The sequence below is a fragment of the Moschus berezovskii genome, chromosome 14 (assembly GCF_049115385.1).
Source record: "Moschus berezovskii isolate FMDL1 chromosome 14, NW_MosBer_1.0, whole genome shotgun sequence".
Taxonomy (NCBI): domain Eukaryota; kingdom Metazoa; phylum Chordata; class Mammalia; order Artiodactyla; family Moschidae; genus Moschus; species Moschus berezovskii.
In genome coordinates this window covers 53,416,691-53,423,706 of record NC_142473.1, presented here as the reverse complement: position 1 = coordinate 53,423,706, position 7,016 = coordinate 53,416,691, and positions in this window count along the sequence as shown.

Sequence of the window (7,016 nt, the reverse complement as noted above, 5' to 3'; positions counted from 1 at the left end):
ATGGCATCACCGACTCTGTGGACATGAGTTTGAGTGAACTCTGGGAGTTGGTGATGGACAGTGAGGCCTGGCGTGCTGTGATTCATGGGGTCGCAGAGAGTCGGACACGACTGAGCAATTAAACTGAACTGAACTGAACTGATGGTGTTAGAGAGTGTCCTAATTTCATTCTTTTACATGTAGCTGTCCAATTTTCCCAGCACCATTTATTGAAGAGGCTGTCTTTGCCCCATTGTATATTCTTGCCTCCATTTTCAAATAAGGTATGCATTGGTGCATGGGTTTATATCTGTGCTTTCTATCTTGTTCCATTTGTCTATATTTCTATTTTTGTGCCTGTACCATACTGTCTTGATGACTGTAGCTTTGTAGTATAATCTGAAGTCAGGAAAGTTGATTCCTCTACTTCCATTCTTCTTTCTCAAGACTGCTTTGGCTATTTGAGGTCTTTGTGTTTCCATGTATTTGTGACATTTTTGTTCTAGTTCTGTGAAAAATGCCATAGGTAAATTGATAGGGATTGCATTGAAAATCTGTAGATTGCATTTGGTAGTATAGTCATTTTCACAATACTGATTCTTCCCAACAAGGAACATGGGATATCTCTCCATCTGTTTATTTCATCTTTCATTTCTCTCATAAGTATCATGATTTTCTGTTTACAGTTCTTTTGTCTTCTAAGGTAATTTATTCCTGGATATTTAAATCTTTTTGTTGCAATGGTGGATTGAATTGATTCTTTAATTTTGTTTCTGATATTTCATTGTTAGTATACAGAAATATAAGTGATTTCTTTTTACTGATTTTGTATCCTACAACTTTGCTAGATACACTGATCAGCTCTAGTAATTTTCTTTAAGGTTTTCTATGTACAGTATCATGTCACGTTCAAAGAGTGAGTGCCTTACTTCTTTCCAATCTGGATTCCGTTTATTTCTTTTTGTTCTCTGATTGCTGTAGCTGCTGGTGCTGCTAAGTCGCTTCAGTCATGTCCGACTCTGTGCGACCCCCATAGACGGCAACCCACCAGGCTCCCCCGTCCCGGGGATTCTCCAGGCAAGAACATAGTGACACCATGGACTGCAGCCTATCAGGCTCCTCCATCCATGGGATTTTCCAGGCAAGAGCACTGGAGTGGGGTGCCATTGCTTTCTCCTTAGTGTAGCTAGGACTTCCAAAATTATGCTGAATAATAGTGGTAAAAGTGGACACCCTTGCCTTTTTCCTGATCTTAGGTGGAATGCTTTCAGTTTTTCACCATTGAGAATAATGTTTGCTGTAGGCTTATCATAATTGGCTTCTACTATGCTAAAGCTGCTGAAACTCCAATACTTTGGCCACCTCATGTGACAAGTTGACTCACTGGAAAAGAGTCTGATGCTGGGAGGGATTGGGGGTGGGAGGAGATGGGGACGACAGAGAATGAGATGGCTGGATGGCATCACCTACTCGATGGACATGAGATTGAGTGAACTCCAGGAGTTGGTGATGGACAGGGAGGCCTGGCGTGCTGTGATTCATGGGGTCGCAAAGAGTCAGACATGACTGAGCGACTGAATTGAACTGAACTGATGTAGAGGTAGATTCCTTTTATGCCCATTTTTGAAGAGTTTTAATCATAAATGGGTACTGAATTTTGTCAAGGGTTTTTTTCTGCATCTATTGATACTACCATATGGTTTTTATCTTTCAATTTTTTAATATGGTGTATAACATTGATTGATTTGCATATATTAAAGAATTCTTGCATCCCTGGAATAAACCCAATTCGATTATGGTGTATGAGTTTTTTGATGTGTTGCTGAATTCTGCTTGCTAAAATTTTGTTGAGGATTTTTGCATCTACGTTCATCAGTGATATTGGTCTGTAGTTTTCTTTTTGTGTGTTTTAATATCTGGTTTTGTTATCAGGGTGATGGTGGCCTCAGAGAATAAGCTTGGAAGTGTTCTTTCCTCTGCAATTCTTTGAAAGACTTTTAGAAGGATAGGCATTCCCTCTTCTCTAAATGCTTGATAGAATTCTCCTGTGAAGCCATTTGGTATTGGGCTTTTGGTTTTTTGGGGGGATGTTTTTTATCACAGCTTCAATTTCAGTGCTTGTAACTGGGTTATTCATGATTTCTATTTCTTCCTGGTTCAGTCTTGGAAGGTCGAATTTTTGTAAGAATCTGTCCATTTCTTCCATGTTATCCATTTTATTGCCATATGGTTATTCGTAATAGTCTCTTACAATCCTTTGTATTTCTGCATTGTCTGTTGTAACCTCTCCTTTTTCATTTCTAATTTTGTTGATTTGATTCTTCTCTCTCTCTTTCTTGATGAGTCTGGCTAAAGGCTTTTCAATGTTGTTTATCTTCTCAAAGAACCAGTTTTTAATTTTACTCACATTTAATGCAGTTTCTTTCATTTCTTTTTCATTTATTGCTGCTCCGATCTTTATGATTTCTTTTCTTCTACTATTTTTTTTTGTTGTTGATTTCCTTTTTCCAGTTTTTTAGATGTAAAATTAGGTTGTCTATTTGATGTTTTTCTTATTTCTTGAGGTAGGATTGTATTGCTATAAACTTCCCTCTAATAACTGATTTTGCTGCATCCCACAGTTTTTGAGTTATGTTTTTATTGTCATTTGTTTCCAGAAATTCTTGGATTTCCCTCTTGATTTCTTCAGTAACTCGTTGGTTATTTAGAAATGTGATGCTTAATCTCCATGTGTTTGCATTTCTTATAGTTTTTTTCTTGTAATTGATATCTAATCTCATAGCATTGAGGTCAAAGCAGATGCTTGATATGATTTCAATTTTCTTAAATTTACTGAGGTTTGATTTGTGACCCAAGATGTGGTCTACCCTGGAGAATGTTCCATATGTACTTGAGAAGAGGAGTATTCTTCTGCATTTGGATGGAATGTCCTGAAGATATCAATGATATTCATTTCATCTAATGCATCAATTAAGACTTGTGTTTCCTTATTAATTTTCTGTTTTTATGATCTGTCCATTGGTATGAGTGCGGTGTTAAAGTCTCCTACTATTATTGTGTTACTGTCAATGTCTCCTTTTATATCTGTTAGTATTTATCTTATGTATTGAGATGCTCCTATATTGGATGAATAGATATTCATAATTGTTGTGTCTTCCTCTTAGATTGATCCCTTGATCACTATGCAATGTCCTTCCTTATCTCTTGCAATATTCTTTATTTTAAGGTCTATTTTGTCTGATATGCCGATTGCTAGTCCAGCTTTCTTTTGCTTCCCATTTGCATTGAATATATTTTTCCATCCTTTCACATTCAGTCTATATGTGTCTTTAGGTCTGAAGTGGGTTCAGCATATATAGATAGCATATATGTGTGTCTTGTTTTTGTATCCATTCAACCAGTTTGTGTTTTTTGGCTGGAGAATTTAGTCCACTTACATTTAAAGTAATTATTGATATATATGTTCCTATAGCCGTTTTCTCAATTATTTAGGGTTGATTTTGTACATCTCTTTTCTTCTCTTGTATTTCTTGTTTATATAAGTCCCTTTGTTGTAAAGCTGGTTTGGTGGTAATGAATTCTCTTAACTTTTGCTTGTCTGAAAAGCTTTTTATTTCTTCATCAATGTTGAATGAAATCTTTGTCAGATACAGTAATCTTGGTTGTAGATTTTTCCCTTTCAGTACTTTAAATATATCCTGCAATTCCCTTTTGGCCTGCAGAGTTTCTGCTGAAAGATCAGCTGTTGAATGTATGGGGTTGCCCTTGTATTTTACTTGTTGCTTCTCCCTTGCTGCTTTTAATATTCTTTCTTTCTGTTTAGTTTTTGTTAGTTTGATTAGTGTGTGTCTTGGCATGTTTCTTCTTGGGTTTATCCTGTATGGGGCTCTTTGTGCCTTTTGAACTTGATTGACTATTTCCTTTCCCATGTTGGGGAAAGTTTCAACTATAATCTCTTCAAAATTTTTCTCATACCCTTTCTTTTTCTATTCTTCTGGGACCCCTATAATTCGAATGTTGATGTGTCTGATATTGTCCCAGAGGTCTCTGAGACTGTTCTCAGTTCTTTTCATTCTTTTTATTTTATTCTGCTCTTCAGAAGTTATTTCCACCATTTTATCTTCCAACTTATGGATTTGTTCTTCTGCTTCAGATATTCTGCTATTGAATCCTTCTAGAGTATTTTTATTTTTTTTTATTTTTTTTTATTTTTTGCTTTTATTTATTTATTTTTTAATTTTTTATTTCTAAAAAAGAATTTTATTAAAAAAGCACAAATGCAAAGATATGAACAGAGGAAAATTTATGCGTCGAACCTGGACTGATCACTTATGATAATATACATGCTACAATTCCATTCTCTCCAATCATTCCACCTTCACCCTCTCCCACAGAGTCCCAAAGACTGTTCTAAATGCCTATGTCTCTTTTGCAGTCTCTTATACAGGGTTCAGGTTACCATTTTTCTAAATTCCATATATATGCGTTAATATACGGTATTGATGTTCTTCTTTCTGGCTTACTTCACTCTGTATAATTGGCTCCAATTTCATCCACCTCATTAAAACTGATTCAAATGCATTCTTTTTGATGGCTGAGAAATACTCCATTGTGTATATGTACCAAAGCTTTCTTATCCATTCATCTGCAGATGGACATCTAGGTTGCTTCCATGTCCTGGCTATTACAAATAGTGCTGCAATGAACATTGGAGTACATGTGTCTCTTTCAATTTTTAAATTCAGTAATTGTGTTGTTTGTATGTTTATTCTTTAATTCTTCTAGGCCTTTGTTAATTGATTCTTGCATTTCCTTCATTCTGTTTTAAAGGTTTTGGATCATCTTTACTATCATTATTCTGAATTAATTTTCAGGTAGTTTGCCTATTTCCTCTTCATTTATTTGGACTTCTGTATTTCTTGTTTGTTCCTTCATTTGTTTAGCATTTCTCTGCCTTTTTATTATTATTTTTTAAATCTTATTGTGTTTGAGGTCAACTTTTCCTGGGTTTTAGGGTTGAATTCGTTCTTCCTTTTGGTTTCTGCCCTCCTAAGTTTGATCCAGTTGCTTGTGTAAACTTTATATATGATGAGATTTGTGCTGAGTTTTTTTTTTTTTTTCCACTTGTTTTTGTTTTTCCTCTGATGGGCAAGGCTGAGTGAGGTGGTAATCCTGTCTGCTGATGATTGGGTTAGTACTTTTGTCTTGTTTGTTGTTTAGATGAGGAGTCCTGCACAGGGTGCTACTGGTGGTTGGGTGATGTCTGATCTTGTATTTATGTGGCTTCCTTTGTGTGAGTTCTCACTATTTGATACTCCCTAGGGTTAGTTCACTGGTAGTCTAGGGTCTTGGAGTAAGTGCTCCCACTCCAAAGGCCTAGGGCTTGATCTCTGGTCAGGAACGAAGATTCCACAAGTGGTTTGTTATGGCATTAAGTGAGATAAAACAAATATCCCAAAATGAGAAGCCAAAGATGAACCCCAGACAAACGGCAGTTACAAAATCAGGCAAATAATAATTAAAATAATGGAATATACACATATACATTTATACCCATGAGTGAAGTCAAAACAGTCCAACAAAAATACAGTAGACTGATCCAGCAAACAAAGGAAATCAAAAATTATATTTATCAGTTAAGAACAAAACTAACTAAAGCATAGATTGGAAAACAAAACTAAAGCAAGTTGTCAAGTGGGGGAAAAAAGCAATGAATATGAAAACAAAACTAACATATTGAGAGGAATGAAAAGAAATAATAGATATGCAAAATTAAATAGAGGTAGATGAAGAAAATTTATATACATTAAAGATTAACTGCAAAGGGAAAAGAAGTGTTCAGTTCAGTTCAGTCACTCAGTCGTGTCTGACTCTCTGCAACCCCATGAATCACAGCACGCCAGGACTCCCTGTCTATCACCAACTCCCGGAGTGCAGAAGTGTAGGAAAGGCAAACAAAGGAATAAATGTAGAAAAAAATATGATAGGTTTGTTTAAAAAAGTTAAAAATTAAAACCATAAAAAGAGAAAAGGAAAAAGGATTTAAAAACTAAAGAAAAGAAAACTACACAGAATTGCAAAAGCCCAAGTTTATAATAACAATAAAAAATGTGACTGAATATACCCATATACTTATCCATACAGTCCAACAAAAATAAAGTACAACAGATTGACCAGAGTACAAAGGAAACCAAAAATTATATCTACCAGAACAAAATTAACTAAAGCACAAACTGGAAAACAAAACTAAAATAAGGTGTCGATTGGGAATAAAGCAATGAAAATAAAACTAACAAATATGTTGAGAGGAAAGGAAAGAAAGAAAGAATAGATATGCAAAGTAAAATAGAGGTAGATAAAGAAGATTTATATACATTAAGATTAACTGCAAGGGGAAAATAACAGTTGGAAAAGCAAACAAAGGAATAAATTTAGAAAAAATAATAAGTTTTAAATATTAAAATTTAAAAAAGAGAAAAAAAAAAAGAAAAGGAAAACTCCACAGAACTGCAAAAACCCAATGTAGAGGCAGAGGTTTATAGCAACAGTAAAAAGTAGGACTGAGAATAAAACATCTGAAAGCTTAATTAGATTTCATAGTGCCAATAAAATTAACAACTACAACGGTGGGGGTGGGGAGAAAGAAAGAAAAAAATCCAACAGACTCTATTCAGTTCAGTTCAGTCGCTCAGTCATGTCCCACCCCATGAATAAGTCAAAACATAAGAATAATAAATGCTCTTCTTGAGTCAGTGCTGTCACTACTAGGAGTCATAGTCCATCTCACCTCCCTAGAATGCCCTCCAACACTGTGCTGATCTCTGGACCTGCTATGGGGGCAGCTCAGATTCTAATTGGGTCCTTCTCCAGTGTGTTCTTTCCTCCAATGTCTATAGCTATCAGAATTAGTGCACTTTCTTTTGTGGGAGCTCTCAATATTGTTTTATATATTCCATAGACACAGAGTCTGCCTAGTTTATCATGTGGATTTAATCTGCAGCTTGTACAGCTGGTGGGAAGGTTTTGGGTCTTCTTCC